The following is a 15,058-nucleotide window of genomic DNA, read 5'->3' as shown; positions in this document are numbered from 1 at the left end:
TCTCACATGTTTTTAAATTCCAACAGTTCTTTGTTTAATAGCAATCCTTTTTTCTGTTGTTGTTTGTTTGTTTCATTACTGATTTTTTTTTTTTTTTAGGCAAGGTCTTACTCTGTCACTCAGGATGGAGTGCAGTGGCATGATCACAGCTCACTGCAGCCTCCAACGCCTGGGCTCAGGAGATCCTCCTACCTCAGCCTCCCAAATAGCTGAGACTACAAGGGCACACCACTAATTTTTGTATTTTTTGTAGAGATCTCACTATATTGCCCCAGTTGGTCTCAAACTCCTGGCCTTAAGCTAACTTCCTGCCTCAACCTCCCAAAGTGTTGGGATTACAGGCATGAGCCACCATGCCTGGCCTGCAATATCTTCTTTTATCTCTCTGAGAATATTATTGATAGTCGTTTTTCATACTTTTTCCTACTACAGAATTATTTATTTCAAAACGTTTGTATCTGTTTTAGTCTCTCCGTCTTGGCCAATTTTCTGTTGCTTGTAACAGAATACCTGCGACTGAGTAATTTATAAAGAAAAGGCATTTAGGCCAGGCACAGTGGCTCACACCTGTAATCCCAGCACTTTGGGAGGCCGAGGCAGGCGCATCACATGAGAACAGGAGTTCGAGACTAGCCTGGTCAACATGGTGAAACCCCATCGTCACTAAAAATACAAAAATTAGCTGGGTGTGGTGGTGGGCACCTGTAATCCCAACTACTAGGGAGGCTGAGGCAGGAGAATCACTTGAACCCAAGAGACAGAGGTGGCAGTGAGCCAAGATCACGTCATTGCACTCCGGCCCGGGGTACAGAGTGAGACTCCATCTCAAAAAAAAAAAAGGCATTTATTTCTTACAGTTCTGGAGGCTAAGTCCAAGGTCTTTTCTTCTACATCTGGTGAGGACCTTCTTGCTGGTGAGGACACTCCACAGAGTCCTGAGGCAGTGCAGGGCTTCACATAGCAGGGGAGCTGAGTGTGCTAGCTCAGATCTCTCTTTCTCTTCTTGTAAAGCCACTAATCTTATTCTCATGATAACCCATAAATCCATTAACCCATTTCCATTACTCCACAAATCATGAATGGATTAACCCATTCATAAAGGCAGAGCCCTTGTGACCCAAACATATCTTAAAGGCCCCCCCTGTGAGTACTGTCACATGAGTTTTGGAGGGAACAAACAGTCAAACCATAGCACCCTCTCTTACACGTAAGATGATTTCTTCATAACATGGAGATCCTAGACTATCTGCTTCCAAGAGTGTGACTCTAAAAGTGTCATTGGAAGTGCAAAGCATGTGGTGGGAGTTAATCAACTCTCATCTTCACAGTCAGGTAATCTAGCTAGGCTATTTGTCATCCCACTCTGGGTGTCAGCGTCCTTAAGTCTTTCCTTTCAGCCTGATGAGACTCCTAGGAGACATTTCTTCCTGTCTCCTACGTAGACATGAGGGTTCTGGTATCAGTTGAGTTGCTTCTTGGATTTACCCATTGCTAGGTTAGGATGTAGCTCTTTCAAGTCAGTCAAGGCCATTGCCACTTGCCCACCTGCTTTCCACCCCTGATATTTGGTTGACTTGGTTGATTCCCTTTCTTTGCCTTTGTGAATTTATAAATTTCAAAAACCCTTTTATTCATGAGCTCACAAGGAAAAAGCAAGGTGAAATAGGTGTGTTTTCATTCAATCTACCAACTCTATCTGGAAGTCCTCTGAGGCATTTTAATCCTTCAAACTAGACTGTATCTGACTAAGCCTTCCTTCTCTTGAGCCTTCAGAAGCTGGATTAGTTTCCCAGGGCTATCATAACAAAGTACCAAAAACTGGGTGGCTTAAAATAACATAAATGTATTGTCTCACAGTCTGAGGGATTAGAAGTCCAAAACCCAGTGTCAGCAGGTTCAGTTCCTTCTGAAGGCTGTGCAGGGGAGTCTATTCCATGCCTCTCTCCTAGTTTCTGGTGGTTTGCTGGGAACCTTTGGCTTATAGATGCATCACTACAATCTCTGCCTTCATCTTCATATGGTATTCTCCCTGCACCTCTCTCTTCACATCATCTTCCCTCTGTCCTTGTCTGTCTCTGTGTTCACATTTCTCCTTTTTTTTTTTTTTTTTTTTTTTTTTTTTTTTGTTTGAGACAAGAGTCTTGCTCTGTGCCCCAGGCTGGAGTGCAGTGGCGCGATCTCGGCTCACTGCAAGCTCCGCCCCCCCGGGTTCACGCCATTCTCCTGCCTCAGCCTCCTGAGTAGCTGGGACTACAGGCGCCCGCCACGGTGCCCGGCTAATTTTCTTGTATTTTTAGTAGAGACGGGGTTTCACCGTGTTAGCCAGGATGGTCTCGATCTCCTGACCTCGTGATCCGCCCGTCTCGGCCTCCCAAAGTGCTGGGATTACAGGCTTGAGCCACCGCGCCCGGCCACATTTCTCTTTTTTATCAGGACACCAGTCGAATTCGGTTAGGGCCCTGATAATGACCTCATTTTAACTTGATTATCCTATAATGAACCTATTTCCAAATGAGGTCACATTATGAAGTATTGGGGATTGGGACTTCAATGTATCTTTATTGAAGAACACAATTCAACCCATAAAGAAACCAACTTACCTTTCTTTCCTCACATTCAAGATGACTCCCAGTACAGAAGTGCCACCTGCTTACATGTGTCTGCTGTGAAAACCTTAGCCACTGATAAATGTTGTAAATGTTGGTCTCTCTGGGAAGTCGACGTATCTGAAAATTGCAGCATTGTATGGAATGGATGGCAAGCAAGTGGGGAGCAGTGCTAACATCGATGGCCTCAGAGGGCCTCTGTCTGGGTTCCTCATATCTGATATGAGGACACTGACTCCCAGAACAGGGAAGGGCTGTAATTCACTACATATTTGTCAGACAAATAAGTCAGTCCATTTACAGTGATAATTGTTGATGTTAGGAACCCTGGTTTGGGGTCAGGAAACTTGATGGTCTGAGTAGCAGCCTACCTTACCTCAAGTTTGACCTTTCTTGATGTTTCAAAATTCATGTGATTTTTGCATTCTACCTCATAATATATGCTTGTTTGTTTTTTTTTTTTTTTTTTTTTTTTTTTTTTTTTTTTTTTTTTTTTTGTTTTTGAGATGGAGTCTTGCTCTGTCGCCCAGGCTGGAGTGCAGTGGCCAGATCTCAGCTCACTGCAAGCTCCGCCTCCCGGGTTTACGCCATTCTCCTGCCTCAGCCTCCCAAGTAGCTGGGACTACAGGCGCCCGCCACCTCGCCCCGCTAGTTTTTTGTATTTTTTTAGTAGAGCCTGGGTTTCACCGTTTTAGCCAGGATGGTCTCGATCTCCTGACCTCGTGATCCGCCCATCTCGGCCTCCCAAAGTGCTGGGATTACAGGCTTGAGCCACCGCACCCGGCCATGCTTATTTGTTTTAATGCTCAAATAAAACTTCAAATAACTTGCCTTAGAGTATCTTTAATTCTCTGGGAGAAGATGCTGTGTTTTCATCCTGAGGCTTTGTGTAAGCCTAACACAGTTTTATAGATATCTTATTTGAGACAGCCCTGGTGAAATGCAGATGAATTAATAGCCTATAAGACTCTCTCCCTCCCACAGTTCTGTAAGAACATACTTTCTAACCAATAGCAAATCCCAAAGAGATTATGAGAGGCACAAGAGGAGCACAAGAGGAGATTATGAGAGGCACAAGAGGAGCACCTTGTCTTACCATACCACACGGCAACGCAAGACTAAAGAAAGGAAGGCTGGAGCCTCCAAGACAGCCATGAGGAGGAACCAAGCCTAACTTGAACTCTGGTTCACTTGTGCTCCCTGTCCAGAGGTAGAACGATGTAGTGGTGAAAAACGCAGGTTTGGTCCCACAGACCAAGGATGACTCCTGTTTCTGCCACTTCCCAGCCACATGAGCCAGGGCAAACAAATGTTAATTATTCCTTTGGAAATCTAGTTTGGGAGTCAATCTTATCGTTCCCCAGGACTGTGGCTGACTTCTAACTGGACAGAATGCATGAAGCAGCTAAGGATTCTAAAAGTAAAATGCTAGCAAATAGATTGGGGAAGGAAACCAGAACTTGAAGAACTAGCAAAAACAAACAAACAAACAAACAAAAGAATGGTGAGTTTCCTGGTTTTATCCCTCAATACCTCTGAGCCTAGATTCAAAGGCAATCTGAAACCTGAGCTGCACACTAGATAAGGATAGAAAGAACTCCAAGAGAAATGTCTAACTCCAAGCCGAGGCCTAAGAACGAAAGTCCCTATTGGTCAGAGAGAGTGGGAGAAATACCCTGGGTGGGTTGCTTTTCATTCAGTTTCTAGCCCCCAGGCAACAATCTTCCCTTACAACATGAGCAATGGGAGCAGTCACCAGGCAGGCACCTAAACTCCAAGAGTAGGGAAGCCTTCTCTCTGACCACAGAAACTGGGGTCTGCATAGCATGGAGAGAATTCCCATTGCTTTTTTTCTCTATGTGGTCGCTCGCCTTATGGCTCTGGATGCAGGCACAGTCACAGGAAACACATGGCAGAGACGGAAACTAAAGCCCCAACTTCCTAGCAAGACCAGGAGGGGAAGACCTTGGGAACCGATAAATGTCAGGGACAGAAGACCCAATCCTCAGCTACAGGAACAAGTCCTGATAAGTCTAACTATAGCAATTCACTGACGTCTCACTGGGCCTAACAGCAATTTCTTTAGGTATGAACAGGGAATGCAGTTCTGGCCAATGAGAAATGAAAGAAAGGCTGCTGGGGTGTGGAGGAGTGGGGCATAAGGCAGATTTAGGTAAATATTTCTTTGCTTTGGAAAGGAGAGGGAAAAAGACAATCTTGATAGTATGCGTCATGTCTGTGGACTGGAGCCACAGCAGCCATGCTGGGACCACGATCAGAACTAGGAAAGGACCAAGCTGACCCTCTGAAACTGGCAGAATGGAAAAAACAAACAAAACCTGGAGCCACAGAGTTAACCAGCCTGGAGCTGCCCAATCGTGACCTTTTTGTTATGAGAGACAAAATATTTGTTCTGGGTTTTTTTTTTTTTTTTTTTTTTTTTTTTTTTTAGCCAATTGAGGCAGGATTTTCTAGAACTTGCAATCAGAAGTTACCTAAGAATAATACCTACTAAGGTGCGTAGGTACATGTGAGGTAAAAAGGTTGCTTGACCAGGAACACAAGGTCAGATCCTCACCTGCCCAACCCAAACCTGACCTCACTTGATATTGTTTTAGGTTCCGCCTCTGAGCCCAGGAGTGTGGGAAGTCTTTCTCAAGGTTCAGAGGATGCATTCACTTCAGGGGAAAGAACAAAGACAGCATCTGGAACAAGGAATGAAGGGGGACCCTCTCTTCCATGAGCAACCACAGATATTTGCAGCATCCTTATAATGTCCTCCTGGGCAGGCAACAGGCCCTACCACTGGGGCTGACCCAGGCGCTGAAACTGCGAGGTCAGCTCACTAAGGGAAGCTAGAGACACCCCACGTGCTAAAAAGAAAACAACTTACTACGTGGATTACTCAAGTAATGAGGCTTTACCCACTGTTTCATTTTCATCAAATAGATATTTGATAAATGTATAAATAAATAATTTTATACGAAGAATAGCCCATGAATTTAAAATTCTCATCTATTTATATCCATCTACACTTTTTCCAGACTTATCAAAGCACAGACACTATTTATATAGTTTTAAGAGTGGTATTTTATTCTGCATTCTGCTTTGCTTTGCATTTAGCATTGTGATGTATACACATTTTTACAAATGAGCACAATTCACATATTTTTTCGTTTTAGTGGTCACAGAGAATTCTGATACACTATGGTTCACTTAACCATTCCCACTCATTGGGCATTTTGGTCACTTACCATCTTCCCCTATTATGAACATGCTACCATACATAGCTCTCTATAATGGCTTTTTTTAAATTTAGATTATTACCTTAGGGTATGTTCCCAAAAGTGGGATTATACAGTCCAAGGGGATGAATGTTTTCATATTCCTTATTACAAACTGCCAGCTTGCACTTCCGGAAAATAGTAACAACTTGCAGAACAGCCAGCCCTGCATGTGGATTTTATGTGCAGATCTAAGACAATGGGTTTTATTGATCTTATTTATTTTTATCAATTTAAAGTTGACACCCCATAGCTGTTCAACTTTGTATTTCTTTGTTATCCAGACTGAACATTTTTTCATGTTAATTACTATTTGTAAAAAAAATAAAGTCTGGGCATGGTGGCTCATGCCTGTAATCTCAGCACTTCGGGAGGCTGAGGCAGGAGGATTGCTTGAGCCCAGGCATTCAAGACCAGCCTGGTCAACATAGTGAGACCCCATCTCTACAAGAAATTTTGAATATTAGCCAAGAATGCTAATGTGGACACCTGTGGTTCCAGCTACTCTGGAGGCTGAAGCAGAAGGATTACTGAGTCCAAGAGGTCAAGGTTACAGTGAGCTATGATGATGCCACTGCACTCCAGCCTGGGCAACAGACCAAGACTCCATTGGTCAATTAATTAATTAACCAGTTAATTAATTAAAATTTAAAAAGACATTTTAATAGGGCAAATCTATCCATTATGATAATATGATGACACTAATTGTAAAGGTGATACTAATGAAGATATCTTCCTTTCTTTATAGGTAAACAATATCTTCATTTCATTTGATAAATTATCAAGTAGAATTCAGGTCTCTTTATCGTTGATTCCTCATCTATTTTGGACTGTAAGCTTTATTCATAATAATTAAAATAATTTACTAATTTTTATGTCATTTACTCTCTTTTCTCATGACCAAAAGTCATAACTCTTTCATAATTGATTTGATTCACCTTGTTTCTAATGATATCTTCCATTACTGTTTTTTGTTTTTTGTTTTTTGTTTTTTGAGACAAAGTCTTGCTCTGGCGCCCAGGTTGGAGTGCAATGGCACCATCTCGGCTCACTGCAACCTCCGCCTCCCAGGTTCAAACAGTTCTCCTGCCTCAGCCTCCCGAGTAGCTGAGATTACACGCATGTGCCACCATACCCAGCTAATTTTGTATTTTTATTAGAGATGGGGTTTCACCGTGTTGGCCAGGATGGTCTCAATCTCCTGACCTCGTGATCTGCCCACCTCGGCCTCCCAAAGTGCTGGGATTACAGGCGTGAGCCACTGTGCCCGGCCGATATTTTCTTTTTAATATAAGACTTCCAATAAAAGTCTAGACTCCCAATAAAAGTGTAGACGCTTGGAGGATGGCTATGCTTTATCATCAATTCCCTGCTACTTAATGCAAGGGCCACCAAGTTGTGAAGTCTTTATCCTCAGCCTCCCATTATTTGAGGAATCAGTCTTCAAACACTGCAATGTTAAGGCCCAAGGCAGGTTCCTAGGTGCTGGTTTTTAGCCATATTACTAAATATTTTTAAGGACCACAAGGAATCTTGCTTGAAGGTAGCGTACCAGCTGTCAAGGAAACAACTTATAACAGAGAAAATTAATATTTTTAAGCTAAAAACTCTTTCCTATTGCTTAGGTGAAATTTAATTTTTGAAGCTGGAAAACTGTCACTTTGGCAACCAAGTGGATTTTACTTCCTAGAGTTTAAGCAGGAATTTGTTCTTAGTCAGGTCTTCTCTTTCTTCAGGGAGGGCCCACTATGGTGACCTTTTTAGTCATGCAGACAGAGATAAAGCAATTCTTACTCCTTTTTCTGAGAACAACCATGAATCAGTCTATACTTCTGACTGAGATGTTAAGTATTCTGTTCAGTAATGAAAATTTGGTTTCTGTTTCATCAGGATTGTGTCCTTGCAATTAAATTATTTTAAAATACAAATTTAAATTGTCCAGTCCCTGAAAATTATTGCTTGTTCATGAGAGATATTTGCTTATTCCCAGTAGATTGCCAGACCAGCCCATGCCAGGTGAAACATGAGGCCTGATTATCTGCTCACGGGGAGGTAAAAGAACCTGGGCTGGGCTTGGCAGGTGCTTCCTGGCCTGGCCAGTCAGGACCTCACACTCAAGGCTCTACTTCTGCTGCCATTGCCACCTCCATCTTGGCAGTCCCAGGACCCTGAAACAGTCCAACCATTAAGAGAACAAGTGTGAGTTTCAACCCCAGTCTCACCACCGTACCCCTGTATGACCTTGGGCAACTCACTTTACGTCTCCTGTCTCAGTTTCTCATCTGCAAAATAGGGATGATAATACCTACCAGAAGGATGCTAGGAAAACGTGAGTTTCCTCCCCTGCCCCCACCCTGGGACTTTGCCATCCTATACATGCAAACTGACCTCTAGTCAGTCAAAGTGGCTAATGAATGGTAGAGAAAACCCCAACCACCCCTCCAATGGATATGCCTGCAGAAGCAGTTCTCTCCAGCAGCCTTCTAGAGGCTAACAAGTGTGGGGAGGGCCTGGCCCCACACCCTGGGTATAAAGATGTGGGCTGGGGATATTGCTGTGTACCTGGATCCCCCAAATTATATGGGAAATCTTCCTTCTGATCCACCCCTCCCCTCAAGGGCACAGAGTTGCAGCTGGTGCCAAGGCTGACCTTAGTCTTCCTCATATCCTGGCCAAGGAAGCATGAAAATGGCTGGAGGGCAAATAGCCTTTGCCCCATGGGCCACCATTACTGAGTTTTCTGTTCAAGCCCTTGCTTAGTTAGCCTTCTTGGGCCAAGACCAACACCCATGGGCTCTGCTCTTCCCCCACATCCCTGGATCATCCCTCTGCTCCTCGAAAGAAATCTCCCTGCTCCCAGAGGCGCCTGCACTCCCCTAACACACACACATACATACACTGTATCTTGCCCACATCCCCTTCACCAGTTCTGTGTGCCATTCCCCAGATTCCTCTCCCAAAGTGTGCTTTGCTTCTAAGGGATCTTACCTTGCAGTCTTCTTTAACCAGAAACAGTGATAGACAGAAGTCCCTAGGAGTTTATGTCCCTGGGGCTGTCCAAAGTTAATGCATCACTGGTGCAAGGCTATGAAAGCCAGCTCCTTTACCTTGATGAAAGACAAAAGAATGCACCAGAGTGCTCCAGTGGCTCCACAGACCAAGGCTGCAACTTCACCTACAATCGCATTCTTCCTCCTCTTTTTTTTGTCCTGCTTGTCTTTCTCCCTCACTGGCCTCCCCTAGGGGACTTCCTTAGCAAATCTCTTGCACACTCTCTCTCATCTCAGGATCTGCTTCTGGGCAACCTGACCTGAGACATGACACTAGCTTGTCACACACTCTGATGAAACAGAGGTCCACTGGTGGAGCCCACTTAACCATGTGTGTGATCTCAGTTGTGTGTAAGCACATGCACATTTGTGTGAAAGGGAGTGTGACAGCAGGTGTATTGGTGTGTAAGTTTATAAGTGTATAGGTATGTTGCTTGAGAATGAGTACATGCATATTCTGGGGGACTAGTGTGTTTGTCTGTATGTGTACATGTGTCCAGATGTGTTTAGGCATTTCTGTTTGTAAATGTGGATGTAGGTGAGGGGTGTGTGTGTACTACTATGTGTGCATGGAGGAAGTGGTGCGTGGGTGTGCACATGCACACATGCTTGTGTCTAGCTCCACTACTTGGGGGTCAAGGGCAGAGGTAACTTGAAGCATTATAACATCTCTGCAGTCAGCAGAACGCACAACCTTCTGATAGTCCAGGGAACAGCTGGATCCTGGGTCACATGAAATGACGTTTCCTTATAAACATGGCCCCATTTCTCAGTTAAGCAAACATCAGATCCACTTCCACACTGACACCTAAATGGAAGATTTAAGAAGGAAAGCCTGGGGTAAATGAAACCTGGCCACCTGGACTGAAGGCACCCTCTCCATTTGACTACTTTCGGCACACCTGTGTGCCTGGGAAGTAACACCCCGGCTCCTACACAGAGGACTAGGGATATAATCTTCTACTTAGTTTTATAAACTTAGGCAAGTCGCTTCTCCTCTCTGTGCCTCTACTTTCTCATTTGAAAATGGAGATAATAATAGTATTATTAGGTAATAAGTATATACATACTGCATTTATTTGCTAGGGCTGCCATAACAAAATACCACAAACTGGGTGGCTTAAATGGCAGATTCTTATTGTCTCACAGTGCTGGAGGCTAGAAGTCTGAGACCAAGGCATTGGCAGCGTTGGTTTCTTCTGAGGGCCATGAGGGAAGGATCTGTTTCAGGCCTCTCCTTGGCTTGCAAATGGTCATCTTCTCTCCCCGTCTCTTCACATTGTCTTCTTTGTATGGATATGTGTCTGAATTTTCCTTTTTTATAAAGACACCAGTGATATTGGATCATGGTCCACCCTAATGGCCTCACTTGAACTTGATTACTTCAGTAAAGACCTTGTTTCCAAATAAGGTCACATTCTGAAGTACTGGGGGCTAGGACAGGGACAGGGACACAATCCAACTCTTAGCACTTATTTATAGGGTTTTATAGTTACTAAAATGAGTTAGTTTTTGTAAACTGCTTATATCATATACCTGACATATAGTAAGCCCTATAAATATTCTGCTGTGATGGTAACGATGATGATTAATTATATCAACTTCAAAACCTTTGTGTCTTGTACTAAGAATTAAAAATGGCTGCAAAGCGCTTGTAAGACAAAATATAAAAAGCCTTACAATACACAAAAGATGAAAGAAAAGACAAAATCCAATTAGCTGAGTGTGGTGGTGGGCACCTGTAATCCCAGCTGCTTGGAAGGCTGAGGCAGGAGAATCGCTTGAACCCAGGAGCAGAGGTTGCAGTGAGCCAAGATCACACCACTCCACTCCAGCCTGGGCAACAGTGCAAGACTCCGTCTCAAAAAAAAAAAAAAGAAAAGAAAAGAAAAGACAAAACCCATCTAAAAGCATTTACTCTCTGATTCTTGCAAGACCAATGTCCACCAATTTATGAAGTATTTGAGCTAACAAAGCAAAACTAAACATAGTTCAATTGTTTTAACAAATTGAACAATTATTTTAACAAATGTTGCTACTGTCACATCTGCAAGGTACAGTTTCCCACAGATATACCACACTGCAGTTCGTGACAAACAAGTGAAACCAACCCATTTGAAAATCATCAGCAAGAGAGAAAATGGGGCCTTGCCTCAAGGAATCTCTTTTTTTCATTAACTCAGGGCTCTAAGATCACAGAACCTGAGAGAAAGGAGAGGAGATCTTTCAATGCATTGTTGAATTTAAGGCTCAGGGGAGCTTCCAGGATAAATACTAAATTGTGTGTTTATATTGCATGAGCCAATCAGGAAGTCCTGTGTCCGCTGATGGCCAAAAGAAAATGGAAATGACTTCCTCTGGGACCCCTGGCAGGAATGCAAAGGCTAGGTTTGCTGAATGAACCTCACAATTGTGGCATCCAGCGGGAGACCCTGGAACTGAATTCCAGTGTGCTTCATCCCCAGCTCAGCTCCTGATCACTGACCAGCACCTCCAATTTGCCTGCAGACCTGGGGCAGCACGTGTACCCATAGGCTGGGCCAAAAGGTCACTGTGGCCTCAGCTTTCAAAGGGTTTGTTGAATTTAAATGCAGTTATTTAATGTAATGCAGTTACTACTGTTACTTGGAAATAGGTTAGGACTTGGAAAAATATTGCATCAGATGTATTCAGCTATAAGTAACAGAAAATTTAACTAACAGATTCTAACAAATGCTGGCATTTATTATTTGGTAACAAGAAGACAGGAGAAAGGCGATCTCAGAGTTGGCTTCACAGCCTAATGATGCTTTATTTCCTATCTGTCTATGCTCCTGTCCTCCGCTTGTTGGCTTTTGGTCCTTATGCCTGCAACCTCACAGTTGCAAGATGGCTGTCCCTGATAGCACCATCTCCTCCCTTTGTCTCTTCATCCTGGGGTGGGAGCAGCTTCCTTCCAGTGCTAACTTCTGGGTTGCCTCATGCACCATTTGTCTTCTCAGCTCTTCTATCACCTGCTTAATCAATTTCTTACATTAAATTCCTTCTGCTGCAATAACTGAAGTGGTTTTGTTTTCTCAGTTAATACCTAACGGGCCACATGGCTCAAGCAAGAACAAGCTCATATCCTTAGGGAGCAATGCTTTAAAAGCACAGACCTAAGGGGGATATGAAGATAATTTTTGGTAGAAATTTTTAAAACTCAAAGTATGTAATGAGAAAAAGATATTGAAAATGAGACATAATTATCCTACGAAAATGCTAGTACCTTTGACAGGCGAGAAGGTGGAAGACACAGCACCCCTTTAAGTTTGTTCTGTTCAAGGACATTGGCCAAGGGGGCCACGGGGGGACAAGAGCAGCCTATGCTTCACTCTATGCACGCTGCATGAGTCTATTCCCGCAAGGACGGGGTGCCTGTATAGAACTCGCACAAAAGTTACCCAAAGTTTTCTCCAATTCCAATAGACTGGCATTGGCTCTGTATATAGTCACCAAAATTCACCCCAGGCAGTAGGAAAATAAAGGGGAACATGAAGAAAGAGCAATAGAGCATAATATGAAGCCAACCCGGAGGCTTAAGAACTTTGTTAAAGGTTTTTTGGTTCGTTTGTTTGTTTGGGGATTTTTGGGGGTGGGTTGTTTGTTTGTTTTGGAGACAGGGTCTTGGTCTGTCACTGAGGCTGGCGTGCAGTGGTGCAATCTTGGCCCGCCGCAACATTCACCTTTCCGGCTGAGGCAATCCTCCCTCCTCAACCTCCCATGCAGCTGGGACTACAGGCATGCCCCGCCATGCCCAGCTAATTTTTGTAGAGACGGGGTTTCACCATGTTGCCCAGGATGGTCTCAAACTCCATACTCAAGTGATCCACCCACCTCGGCCTCCTAAAGTGCTGGGATTAAAGGCATGAGCCATCACGCCTGGCCTGTTCAACGTTTTTAATGTCCCAAGAACACAGAGGAAGGGACTTTTAAGAAGGAGGCTCCCTGACAAGGAGCATAAAATGTAGCGAGCCCATCCTCTGGAGAAGCAGAGAGAGGCAGTGCCCGCATCAGTCCTGCTGGAAGATGCCTAATTAGAAGGCAATTCCCACACTTTTGACAAGTGACATGTTCCTCATGTGCTCTGGTCTGTATGTGTATGTCCCCCAAAATTCCTATGTTGAAATTCTAACCCCACAGGGATGGTATTAGGAGGTGGACCTCATGGAAGGTGATTAGGTCATGAAGGAGAAGACCTCACACATGGAATTAGTGCCCCTATAAAAGAGGTCCAAGGGAGCTCCTTCACCCCTTCCCCATGTGAGGACACAGGGAGAAGCCTCCATCTGTGAATGAGGAAATGGACCCTCACAAGACGCTGCATCTGCCAGCACCTTCATCTTGGACTTCCCAGCCTCCCAAGCCGTGAGAAATATAGTTCTGTTGTTTATAAGCCATCCAGTTTATGGTGTTTGTTACAGCAGCCTGAACAGACGAAGATATCATAGCTGCAGCCTTCTTTTCTTTTCTATCCTTTTATTTTTTCTATCATTGGAGAGGGTGGTCATGGGACTTGGAAAGTCAAATGTGACCTTTAATGAGCTCAATAACCCACACACACACAAAAAACAGCAAGACTCCAGATTCCCAGATAAACATAAAGTACACAAAGTTATTTCTGAAAGACCTCAGCAGGGAGACCGCTGTGTACTCACAAGCTGGTCTATGCAACTGCCATCAAGCATCAGCCTCTCCTTCCTCTTTATTCCACATCTCATTTGTCCATATCCCCTACCCAAAAAGCCATCTGCAGGAACCTCACCCATTCCAGCCCCTCCAGGGAATGCCTCTATCCATGCCCCAGACATTGATGAGTACTCCCAAAGCCACCATCGTCAGATGCTCCCTCAGTGCTGTGCCCCGTGCAGAAGGGGGAAATGACCTCCAGCTCTGGACCTTGCCTCACCTGACCCCAAAACAGCTTTGACTGTCCCCAGAGTCTCACCAAGCAGCTCCACCAACTCCTAGAACACCCTGCCCTCACTCTTTGGGCCTGGGCAACCTGGAGAAACCTGAGTGCCAGCAGGGACCTCTGTGTCTCCCAGAGCATCCCCCGGCCCCTGCTCATAGGGCCTCGCACCCAGTCCACTCAGCTGAACCTTGAGCAATACCATGGACTCCATTCACCTACTCTCCTCTTCTCCTTTTCTACCCTCTCCTACCATAAAAAAAAAAAAAAAAAAAAAGAAAAGAGAAGAAAAAAAAATCCCCTCTGCTCTTCCAATTCCAAAGTGAACACTCCCAGATTCTGATATGTCTGACAGAGAGAAGCAGAGAGAACTTATCTACATCGGCAGCCAACAAAGGACCCTCTGGTATACTTGGCAGAAGGAAGGTGGGTCTCACCTTGGCAGGAGAGGGCATAAAAGGAAGGACTGATCATAGTTAAAAGAAATCCTGGCAGAGATGATGACTGCCTCCTGCAAGATCTCCAGGCCCATAGGTGGCACAGCAGCCTTGCCCTGGAACCTTGAGGACTTCCTGGCAGGTCTGATGGGGCCTCTGTCTGGAGGACAGGGTGCGCAGATGGCCATCCAGCTCCCTCCCCTCTCTGCTCTCCTCCTTCCTCTCCTTATCTTTTCTATATCCCTTTCTCTTCATCTTCACCTGCCTCTCCCTCCCACTCCCAGCCTCCAGGTTCCAGTTCTTCCTCTCCTTCCCTTCTAGTACCCCTTTCTCTCCAGCACTTTTCCACATGCTGCTGGAGGTGAAAACAGAAAGGTCAGACAGTGGCCCCACCCCTAGGGAGTCAGTGAGAGAAGAAGCAGTGCCTGAGCCAAGCAAAGGAATAGGCCTGAGTCAAAAATGACTTTGACCCCTCCCAAATATTTCTTCTGCAGTCACCTACTAAGGCATTAAGGCACCGTTGGGGGAAGACATTCCTTGAGGAGATCACTCTATGGGGTATTCTGGATCAGTATGGAAGACGAAAGAAGGGTTTTGCAACCTCAGTGACACAACTGAAGTTATCTAATAAAAAATAAGAAAGCAAAGAATTTTCTATGAGGGACTCATCTATTTCTTTTTTAAATATGATAATGTTCTATTTGATTATGTTTTTATAGAAAAGCCTTTTTAAAAGCCTCACATACTTTAT

This window comes from Macaca thibetana, chromosome 2 (assembly GCF_024542745.1).
Source record: "Macaca thibetana thibetana isolate TM-01 chromosome 2, ASM2454274v1, whole genome shotgun sequence".
Lineage (NCBI taxonomy): Eukaryota > Metazoa > Chordata > Mammalia > Primates > Cercopithecidae > Macaca > Macaca thibetana.
The sequence above is the reverse complement of the archived record's forward strand: the minus strand, read 5'-3'. Positions refer to the sequence as shown.